Below are 11900 nucleotides of genomic sequence, written 5' to 3'. Positions count from 1 at the left end.
TTTCTTTCTTCAGCTGGAGGACTTTGTTTTTTGAGGATTGCTTTGGACTGTGACTGTCCCTGGGAATTAATTTGCTGAGCTGCTGGGGTGCCAGGAGCTGGTTTGTGCCTCTGCCCGGATGGTGATGGCGGGGGCTCGGCCGAAGGAGAGGAGCTACGCAGCAGTGACATCAGCAGAGGAAGCGAGGCCATCGGAATATGAGTCTCATGTTGACTTGGACTGGGACAGTTTTGGTATCTCGGTTCAAACTGGGCGCCAGATGTCAAGGGGAGTAATTACGAAGGCTATGAATGCCCATCTTGGGAGGGGGGCTATTGTCTCTTCCGAGCTCGAGAGGGGAAAGGTTGAGATGATATTGAAGACCTGGGAGGATGTGGCCACAGTGTTGGAGAGGGGGATTTCAGTGGGGGGGGGGGGGGGGTCCATATACAGGTGGACCCCTGGGTGTCCAGGTTGAGACCGGATCTCCTGCGGAGTTGCCCTACATGTATTCCGGATGCGACACTCATTCCACGCCTGTCTCAGATTGGGGAGGTGCGGTCTAAGTGCTTTAGGCTCATGCACCCTGAGTGGGACCCGGAGGAAAAAGGGATTCTCAGTTTCAAGAGGAGGGTGTTTGTGAAGGTGGGGGAGGGGGAAGGCGATGAGGGGAGCTTCGAGGTGAAGTGTAGGGGTCTCCCTAGAACCGTGCGTTGGAGTTGGGGAAAGGCACGGTGTCATGCGTGTGGTGGTTATTTCTCCTGGCGAGGAAGAGCAAGGATGTGGGTCCAAAGTTACGGGGGTGTATTTTTCCAGACCTTCCACCACCGATGTGGTTGGAGGTCAAGAGATGATGTCGTCTGGGTAGGAGGTTGAGCCTCCACTTCAGGGATCTCCCGAGGGTACCACAAGATCAGGTGATAGGGTAGACCCCTCTGGAGCTGTGTCCTCTGGGCGGGGGGATGTCCTTTCGTCCCAGGGGCCCTCCGAGGGAGTTATCTCATCGCGTGTTGAGCTTGGCTCCCCTGGGTGTGTGTCCTCTGGGTCAGAGGAGGTCCCCTCGTTTCAGAGGCCTACTGAGGGTGTTGGCACGCTAGAGGGTGGGGTAAGCTCCCCTGGTAGTGTGGACCCTGAGACGGGGGATGAGCAGAGTCAGACCGAGGGGGGGGGGGGGGGCGGGGGGAATGGTGTACCAATCTGTGCTCAATATTAGAGCCAATGGAGGTGCTGAGGTGTGTATTGTACTGCCGGCTGAGTTGGCAGGGGAGAGTAAAAAAGCAAGTGGAGAGCCTCTGGGTGTTGCCAGTGGAGGGGGTGCTTTAGGTGCTGTGGAGGTCGGAGCTATTTCAGGCAGCGATCCTCTTTCAGATTCTGGGGGTGCCAGTTTACCACAGACCCTGGGGGTGCCTCTTGTTTTTTCTTCCCCAGGCCCAGATGTAGAGGGTGAGGGCAGAGCGCAGGAGCCCAGCCAGTCAGTGGGCTGCGTGATGCGGATAGGGGTTTCGGGATCTTTCCCCGGCATTGATCCTGGGGGTGGTTTCATGTCGGAGGAGGGGGAGAGTGATGGGGCAATTTTGTGTGGAAGGGGTTAGCGAAATTCCAGAGAGCTCTGGTCTTTCGACTTCTGACAATGACCTTGGTGATGCTGAGCATGTTGTGTCAGGTGCAAATAACTTGGCCGATAGCCCAGGAACCAAGGACGAGTCTCATGCAATTGTTATCTGTGAGGTGCGGGAGTTTCTAAAAACAAGCCGTACCAGCGGGACAAAGATTGAAGCTGCTATGAGACGGTGGGCTGATCTGCCGGCATTAGTTAAAACTCTCGAGGCTATCCTTGCCACCAAGGATAGTGATTATCCTGACTCTGAGCAGTGCCAGCTTAGGGACTTTTTGGAGTTCCTAAGAGAGAGGGCTACAGAGCCCACGAGGAGAAGTGTGAGGGTTTAAATTTAATGTGCCAGTGCATTCACGTTAGCTACACTAAACTTAAATGGGAGTAGAGCGAGTTTTCGCAGATTCCAGCTTTTATCGGTCCTTAGGGAGGGGAAATTTGCAGTGTGTTTTCTGCAGGAGACGCATACTGTTGTCAGTGATGAACCCACCTGGAGATTGGAGTGGGAAGGTGAGGTCTATATGAGTCATCTTAGCTCAAATTCGAGTGAGGTGGCCATTCTGTTGGCTCAGAATTTCCTGCCCAATGTTATAAAAGTGCAAGAAGTTGTGCCAGGACGTTTGCTCCATCTGGCCGTGAGCCTGGACGGCATGCCGTTGCATTTCATTAATGTGTATGCTCCCAGCTCCGGCACGATGTGAAGCTGGTGGACTTCTTTTGGGGAAATAGGAAGCACTGGGTTTCCGCAGCGGTCCTGAGTCTCCCGTTAGAGGAGGGCGGCCAGTCCTTGGTATGCGTGCGTACCCAGGTGGTGGCTCTCCGCCTCAGGACTCTGAGGAGGTATATGTATATAGAGAACCCCCCCAGATGGCACACTTTGGCCACGTATTTTTTCCGACGGGGTCATTGTCTAAGGGGGGTCTCGCGGCTCCCGGAGGCGGGCATCAGTCGACCCGCCCTAAGGGGCTTGCCTGTTTTCTACTGGGATGTACTAAGAGTGAGGAATCTGGTTGTTTTCAGCCAGCGTGTTGCTCCACGAGGGGAGGGGGATGTTGCGGCTGCTGGAGTGGCCGGTCCTCACCCAGTCATGGCGGGTGTTGAGGAGAGGCACGCGCCTAGAGTGGTTCTTTATATATATCCATATATTTACATGTATATCTTTAAATATATAATTGCCTTCATGGTTTATGTACATCATCTGACAATAGTGTTGCTTTAAATCAAAGTTGCTTCTGATCCATGAAAGGAAACTTTATCTATTCATCTCTACCTTGCCTCTCACAGACAGGCACACACACAAACACATTCATATATATATATATATATATATTTATATTTATACATATGTTAAATTTAATGTTGTGCACAGTGCGTTAAAGCAATACAAGGGAAGCTGCACAAAGGAGGGTGCTGGGGAGGAAGGATGGGAGGGAAATGGGCAGAAACAGATAGATTAAGCAAGGGGAAAACATTTACAAGTAAAATTAACTAAAATAGGTGAAGTGATAGATGAGCTATATCACACACTATTCCTCTACAACACTGATGACACCAAAGATGATAGAGCGGATTACACTGCGAGAGGCATAACGGAAGTCGCGTTTTGCATTCAAAGATGGCAGCCGTGATGCTCCGTTATGTTCTACACCTCAGTGCATTGGATTACATAGGAGTGGAGTATCTTGCTCTTCTCTATCATCTTTGCTTTCAACCCTTTGTGCACATTGTTGTCCTCTCCGAATGCCAGGAGCAAAGGGTTTCAAGGTGTCCTATGTTATTGTTCTCAACTTGAATCTGCATCAACACTGATGGAAAAAATGTCAAACCAATAAATTTCTGCCATTCAAAGAAATATAGAGGCTGCAATTTGGCAATAAAGAACCATGCATATAAACCGGTGCTGCCCTTACTTATTTATCCCAAGCAAACATCTTTTGTCAAAAATAATAATAATAATTTACTGCGTACTACTAAGTAATTTTATCTGAGTAATTTGGTCAGTTTATTTTTGCATGTTTGAAATAGGACTACACAAAGGCTAAAATCTTACAGCTTTATAATTATTTGGTTTTGAAGAAGTTAAAATGATTATATCAACCAGATTGCTTAAAAATGTGATTGCTTCAAAATTGACTTGCAATGTTTTGGTTATAAAACGTAGAAACATTTTTTATAGGATCACCACAACTCTCCCTTAGAGCCACTAATCAACCATGTATTATCAAGCTCTTTTCCATAATGTTTATTTGCTATGCATAAAAAAACAATTAAGCTCTTCCAATCAGCAAAATCTAATTGCACCAAGACATCAATATGGCTGATGCAGAGAAATCCAAGTTAAAGCATCACAACATGACCCACACATAGACAGTTGAAAGTGATGGCAACCTATGTTAGCAGCTTGAAAGTTAACAGAAGCATGAGAGGAAGCAAAGTGTGACTTATTTAAATAAAGTTAATGAGTACTCCATTCATTGGAACAATTGTGACCCCATCAGCATGAAAATAATTGATTACAAATCACACATATATAAAAATTGGTTGTGACGAGATAATTATTTAATAATAATAATAATATAATAATAATAATATATTTTATTGTCATTGCACATATGTGCAACGAGATTTGGTATGCAGCTTCCATCCAATGTCATAACTTAAACAACTAAAATTTAGATACCCAGAGAAACATGATTTATAAAAAAGAACAGTAAAACAGTAAAACAGTCTAAAGTGCAAATAGGTCTGTGCCGGGTCGATGTGCGACGTGACCATACGAGGGAGACATTTCATGGGGGTGGGGGGCACTCAGCAGGGCCGGTTCAGAACAGCTATAGCTCTGGGGCTGAAGCTGTTCCTGATCTGGAGGTGCGGGCGTAGAAGGCCTTGTAACGTCTGCTGGAAGGTAAATGTTCGAACAGACTATTACAAGGGTGTGAGGAGTCTTTGTGAATGCTGACGGCCTTTCTGAGGCACCGTGTTTAGTAGATGCCCTCCAAGGCTGGTAGCCGTGTCCCAATTATCTTCTGCGCTCTGTGGACGACGAGCTGAAGAGCTCTCCTCTCCGCCTCCGTGCAGCTGAGATACCACACAGAGATGCCATATGTTAGTATGCTCTCTGTGGTGCAGCGGTATAAGGTTGTCAGCAGCTGTTGGAGCAGATCAGTCTTTTTCAGTGTTCTTAGGAAGAACAATCATTGATGTGCCTCTTGACCAGCGCAGCGGTGTTGGTGGACCATGTGAGGTCCTCTGAAATGTGTGTGCCCAGAAACCTAAAGCTGGACACTCTCTCCACACTGTCCCCGTTGATAGAGATTGGAGCGTATTCCCCATTATGTGTCCTCCTGAAGTTGATAATCAGATCCTTGGTCTTAGAGGTGTTTAGGGACAAGTTGTTACCTGAGCACCAGTCCGCCAGGTTCTGCATCTCCGCTCTGTAGTTTGTTTCATCACCATTGATGATCAGCCCGATCACCGTTGTGTCGTCTGCAAACTTAACAATGATGTTGGTGTTGAATGCAGGAACACAGTCGTGTGTGAAGAGGGAGTAGAGCATGGGGCTCAGTAAACAGCCCTGTGGTGTGCCGGTGTGATAGTGGAGGACAGGTGCGGGCCCAGTCTCACTACCTGCGGTCGCTCCGTCAGAAAATTCAGGATCCAGTTGCATATCGACGAGCTGAGGCCTAGCTGGTGGAGTTTGTGGTGAACTTGGTGGGGATGACCGTATTGAAGGCAGAGCTACAGTCTATGAAGAGCATCCTCACATACGTGCCCTGTCTTTCCAGGTGAGTCAGGACAGTGTGAAGAGCCAGAGAGATGGCATCCTCTGTGGATCTATTTGCCCTGTATGCAAATTGATGTGAGTCCAGTGAGGCAGGGATGCTGGATTTGATGTGTGAGAGGACCAGCCTTTCAAAGCACTTCATCGGTATTGGAGTTAAGGCAACCGGACGGTAGTCGTTCAGGTTGGTGATTTTTGACTTTTTCGGCACCGGCACTATGGTAGCTGACTTCAGGCACTTGGGGATCGTTGCCAGAGATAGAGACAGGTTAAAGATCGTTGTGAATACCTCAGCCAGCTTTACAGCACAGTCCTTTACTACCCTTCCTTGGACTCCATCCGGGCCTACAGCCTTGCGTGGATTGATCCTTCGCAGAGCGCACTGTACATCCTGTGTGCTTAATGTTAAGACCTGTCCCTCCGCCATGGCCGGGGTTATTCCACTCCTGGTGGTGTTGCCAGTTTCGAAGCGGGCAAAGAGGGTGTTTAGCTCGTTGTCCAGTGTGATATCACTGTGGGGGCAGGCGGGGCTGCTTTTGGAGTCAGTGATTTCCCTCAATTGAGGACTGTGTTTGAAAATTTGTTATTTTTCCATTTTAACTTACAAATACATTATTTTTCAATGCTTTAATGAAAGAACTGGAATTCAATAAATTTGATATTTTCTTACAACAATTCTGTCAATGGATAGTGGACCTTCCTCTTCTCTGAACAAGAAGCAGGAGTGATGTAATATTCTGCCCTTACAGAAACCCTTCACTCTGTGGCAATTAGTAATGCTCTGTACACTTGATTACCCACCAAGCCACTGCAAAGGATATCAATAAGCACATTGCACATTCTAGCCAGGTACTGAACTGACTGAAGAATTATTTTTCAGAAATTAAATAATTTAAAATGAAACAACAGAAGCGTACGACAAGATCAGAAGTGAACATATGCTTTTGTAGAACAACTTACTGTTATTGGTATAGTTATAATTTCATCATCAGCAATCCACAACGTAATCCAGACTGAATTACCATTCACATTTGCCTTCACATGAAAGCCTTTCTCTTTCCTTGCAAATTATGCATTAACTGCCACCATGAGGGGAGAGAACAATGGACAATGGAGGCCCCCACGTGGGGGACCATGAGGGAGGGGGAGTGGGAGGACAAAGGAGGAGCCGGCGTACTTTGTAACTTAGTCAGCACCGTAGGTGGCCGCTATTTGTCTTCACTGTGCCTTGTCACGTGACAATAAAGTATTCCATTCCATTCCATCTTCCCAGCAATTTCCAGATGGCATGAAGCTTAGCACAGGATAATTATATTGAACAACATTATGGAGGGAAATGTTCACACCTTTAAATGATGGTCTTTTTTCAGTTTACGGGTTTAGAACAGAAGATCTGGTCATTATTAGTTAGCAGTTTGTTGGAGCTTGTGTGGACGTGCTGCCAAAATTCCTATGTAAAAAAACACTGATGATAATGTAAAAACACTTCATTTGCTGCAATCCAAAGGATGTGGAAGAAATTACCTGAACATAAATCTTTCTTTCCTTCCTTTTTTGATGGAGTAATGCAACTTGAAAGTCATGGTAAAAGAAAGGATTCTTATCATTCTAGTCTTGGATGATCATTGCAGACTGTTTGCAGATATTATAAAAGTTTTAATTTTATTAAACAAATACATAGACATAAAAAAAGCTAATCACAGCATTATAGTTTTCATATGGAAACATTGAGTTTAAAAGGAGTTTTTTTTAGGGCAATTGTGATGGTGGAATATATTCAATGACTCATCAGATTTGTCAGGATTAGAATCTTGCATTTGAATCTTTATCTTCTCAAACATTCACCATTTACAACATGGTGCATATTGTGATTCACTATTCATAATACTTAAAACTTGTAGTTACAAGGAACTGCACATGCTGGTTTACCAAAACAGACACAAAATACTGGATTAACTCAGTGGGTCAGGCAGCATCTCTGGAGAAGGATAGATGATGTTTCAGGTCAGGATCCTTTATGTTCTCTCCCCACACATCTCACACAAAAATAGAAAATGTTCAGTTATGACAAGAATATTTTACACCTACATCAACTACTAGCCTTAACTTTTGACTGGAGATGTTTGTCTTCTGTATACTCAGTTGTCTATATATTCTCTCTCCAGTGGGGGACAAAAAAACATGGAAAGCAGAGGTTCTGAGTGTTGGTGTTGATTTATTATTGTCACACATACTGAGATGCAGTGAAAAAAATTATGTGTGTGCTATCCAGTCAAATCATGCCATACATGAGTTCAATCAGGCCATTGCTGAATTACAACAGATAATGAAAAGAGAAAAAATACCACAGTGCAGAATTTTGTGTAATAGTGTTATGTTACAGTGAGAAAGCACAGATAAAAAATAATGAATTATGTTTAGAGATCAGGGCTACACTCACTTATAAGAGGGGCGCTAGCATGGTGTTGTGGGCTGAAGGGGCTGGTTTCCAGAGGGCTAGTATGGACATTCTGGGTCAAATGGATTATTGGGGGTGGCAGCTCAGTCACTCAAGCCTGATGTGCTGGCAGCTCACTCACGGCTGGTGGGCTGGCAGTTGACTCATGGCTATTCCTTGAAATTCCATTGCAGTTTCTGTAGATCAGTGCATGCTCCTTTAACATAGTGACCTCACCACTACTAACCACTCCCCATTGTCTCTTGTATAATTGTAGCTTCCCCACCTCCAGCTCGCTCTCTAGCTCCAGTGATGACCACGGACAGCTAGTGCATAGTGTGTGTAGTGCTTATAATAAAGTTATCTAGTAAAAGACTTTGTGAGACAAGCAAGTCATTTTACATGGTGTCACAGCGGTAGACTCGCGTCTCCTGTTCATCGGCTTTATTTTTATTATTTGCTTTCTCCCAGTTGTGTCCCCATCCCCCTGTTTTTTATCATGTCCAACTCGTGTCGTCGTCCCGACACGCTCGTTTTTGACACGGACATCGTCCACCGCTGGACTGTCTTCCAGCGCGACTATGAACACTATATTGCAATCGCTCATCCTGATGCTACTCCTGCTGTACAGGCTCACCTGCTCCTCAACCTGGCTGGTCCGGAGGCCATGGAACACTATGCCTCGTTCGAGTTCGCCCCTGGTGAAGACCGTCGCGACCCAGTATGTCTCATGGCTAAATTCACTGCCCTCTGCGATATCCCTACCAATAACATTATCGAGCGCTTTAAGTTCTTCCAAAGGCGTCAGATTCCCGGTGAGCCTTCCCGGCTTTCATTGCCTCTTTGCGTCATATGGCTCGGCGGTGCCGCCTTGAAACGATAACCCCGGACGAAATGATCAGGGATGTCCTGGTCAACGGTCTCCTGAACTCTAAGCTGCGTGACGAGCTCCTGATGAAGCCTGATCTAACGCTAACGGAAGCTATGCATGCCGCTTGCATGGCCTCTGCTGTTGGCTCCGTATCTCAACCGGTGTCCCAGGACATCAACTTCACTGGTGCTGCTGGCCGCCGGCAGATCAATGGCCCACCACGCCAGGGCACCGCGGCTGCGCCCGCTAAGGTCACCCCTCGTCGCTGCCCAAATTGCAATTTCTCTTCCCACCAATTCAACGTTTGCCCAGCGCAGGGTAAAACTTGTAATTCTTGCGGGAAGCTGAACCACTTTTCTGCGGCATGTCGATCCCGTGGGAAACCTGTCCCCACTCCAAGAAGGAGTCTAAACAACCTTGTGGACTCTGATAGCTTGCCTGGTTCCCAGTACAAGTCGGATGAACTCCCTGACTCTGATACGAGCTCCTCCCATGGTGATTCAACTGTGTTTTCGCTTTTGGGTGCACCTGCATTGATAACGGATCCCTCTGTACATGTTACTGTGAATGGCCACTCCTTCCCTGCGAAGGTCGATACTGGTGCTTTTGCCAATGTTATGTCTGTTAGCCTCCTCAAGCGGATAAGATTTGGGGAGAGGGTTACTCCCGATGACTCCCGCCTTCATGCCTATGGGGGAGGTGTTCTGGTCCCTGTGGGGAAGGCCACGTTTATCTGTACAGTTCTTGAGACCTCTCGGCCCCTCACTTTTCTCCTGCTGGATTCTGAAAACGTCACCCTGCTGGGCTGCCGTGCATGCCAGGACTTTGGCTTGGTCTCTTTCCACCGCGACATCCACCTGGTGCAGGCCCCCATAGACCCCCTGAGCGAGTAACCCGACCGTTTTGATGACGTTCTGGGCAAATTGCCCTGTGCTTACAAAATCGTTGTTGACCCGGGGGCCAACCCGGTGATTAGACCGGCCCACCGCTTTTCTTTTGCCATGAAGGGCCGCGTGGAGTCCACACTACGTGACATGGTGGCCATGGGCATCCTCAAGGAGGTGAGTGCTCCCACCCGGTGGGTCTCCACCATGGTCGTCGCTGCCAAGAAGGACAAGAGCGAGATCAGGATCTGCATCAACCCGAAAGACCTGAGCCTTGCCATCAAGCGCCCGCACTACCCCATGCGGACAGTGGAGGACGTCGCTGCACAGGTCAGACCGGCCACAGTCTTCTCGGTCCATCTCCCACCGGATCACCTACTAAATCCTGGTCCTCACCTACAATGCCCTCCACCATCTGGCCCCCCCATATCTCACTGACCTCCTCTCCCCCTACCAACCCTCACGGTCCCTCAGATCCACATCAGCCGGTCTCCTCTCCATCCACAAGTCCAACCTCCGCAGTTTTGGGGACAGAGCCTTCTCCAGGGCAGCTCCCAGGCTCTGGAACTCCCTCCCCCAACTGATCCGCAATGCCGTGTCCCTCACCATCTTCCAGTCCTGCCTCAAGACCCATCTCTTCACCTCTGCCTATCCTTAGCCCCACGTCCCCGTCCCTTTTCATCTGTGCATTAATTGCCTCATACTGTGTTTTGTATTGAATTCTGTCTTTACTTTGTGTACTAGTCATGTCTCTACTATTTATTTCATTCCCCTTACATGTTTTTCCTCTACATGCTCAATTTTTGTAAGGTGTCCTTGAGACTCTTGAAAGGCGCCTATAAATAAAATTTATTATTATTATTATTAGATGCCAAGAGCTCCTTCTGGCAGATCCCTCTGGATGAACGTTCCTCCTTCCTGACCACCTTTATCACACCCTTCGGCAGGTTCCGTTTTCTCCGCATGCCTTTTGGGATCAACTCAGCAAGCGAGGTTTTCCATCGCACCATGGAACAGCTGTTTGCCGGGTTGCCGGCGCTATCATCATGGATGACATCCTGGTGTACGGGAGGGACGTCGCTGAGCACGACCTGCACCTCCGCCAAGTCCTGGACAGGGCTCGTGAGATCAATCTCAAACTCAACCCGAAGAAGTGTCGGTTCCGCGTTCCGGAAGTCACTTACGTAGGCCACGTTTTCACGGCTGGGGGTCTAAAGCCAGACCCCCAGAAGACGGCAGCGGTCACCGGAATGCCCGCTCCCACCGCCTGCAGCGCTTTCTGGGCATGGTCAACTACCTGGGGAAGTTCATACCCGACCTCAGCGAACTGAGTGCTCCCCTGAGGTAGCTGATCAAGAAGGACAATGCCTGGGTCTGGCTACCGCATCACCAGTCGGCATTCGTGGCCCTGAAGTCCAAGCTCGCACGCACCCCGACTCTCAAGTTCTTCGATCTAAACAGGCCAATTGTCCTCACCTGCGATGCATCTCAGTTCGGCCTCGGTGCCACCTGCCTGCAGCTCCATGACGACCAGCAGCTGCCTGTTTCCTATGCTTCTCGCACCATGACCCCTGCTGAGCAGCGCTACGCTCAGATCGAGAAGGAGCTCCTTGCCGTGGTGTTCGCCTGCTCCAAATTCAAGGACTACATTCTGGGCAACACCTTCACCATTGAAACTGACCACCAGCCGCTGGTCTCTATCTTGAACACTTGGCTCAACACTGACGTTCCTGACAGCGCCATCCAGCTATCGGGGCGTCATTTACTCCGAGCGGACAGGACATCAGACTCCGGCAAGACCAGAGGTGGGGGTCTGTGCATTTATGTAAATAAAGCATGGTGCACGGACTCCACCATCATCGAGAGTCACTGCTCAGCTAACCTTGAGTTCCTCTTGGTTAGATGCAGACCGTTCTATCTGCCCAGAGAGTTCACCTCCACTGTTGTGACTGCAGCCTATATCCCTCCTGATGCTAATGCCAAGCTTGCAATGAAAGAGCTGCATACTGCCATTAGCAATCAACAGACGCACAACCCCGAGGCAGCCTTCATTGTTGCGGGTGACTTCAATCACTCTAACCTGAAGACTGTACTCCCCAAATTCCACCAACATGTCTCCTTCCCCACTAGAGTAGACAAGACACTGGACAAAGTCTACACCAACATGGCTGAAGCTTACAAAGCCATCCCCCTCCCCCACCTTGGTCAGTCTGATCACGTCTCATTGTTCCTGCTCCCTAAGTACTCCCCACTCATCAGACGGGTTAAACCAACTGTGAGGACAGTTAAAGTCTGGTCAGAGGAAGCGGACTTCACACTTCAGCAGTGTTTTGGAA

At 48.2% G+C, this 11900-nt stretch overlaps 1 long non-coding RNA gene across 1 annotated transcript in view; it reads right to left on the bottom strand.

The window, feature by feature from the left end:
• The window catches only part of LOC116979014, an 18254-nt gene extending 7586 nt beyond the window's left edge, over nucleotides 1-10668 (bottom strand). The window contains exon 1 of the long non-coding RNA XR_004413614.1: nucleotides 10656-10668. This is a non-coding gene — a long non-coding RNA (uncharacterized LOC116979014). The remainder of the gene's footprint in view (nucleotides 1-10655) is intronic.
• Between the last annotated feature and the right edge of the window lie 1232 nt (nucleotides 10669-11900).

This window comes from Amblyraja radiata, chromosome 12, assembly GCF_010909765.2.
Source record: "Amblyraja radiata isolate CabotCenter1 chromosome 12, sAmbRad1.1.pri, whole genome shotgun sequence".
NCBI lineage: Eukaryota > Metazoa > Chordata > Chondrichthyes > Rajiformes > Rajidae > Amblyraja > Amblyraja radiata.
Note: the sequence above shows the minus strand (reverse complement) of the source record. Positions and strands in the feature narration are given on the sequence as shown.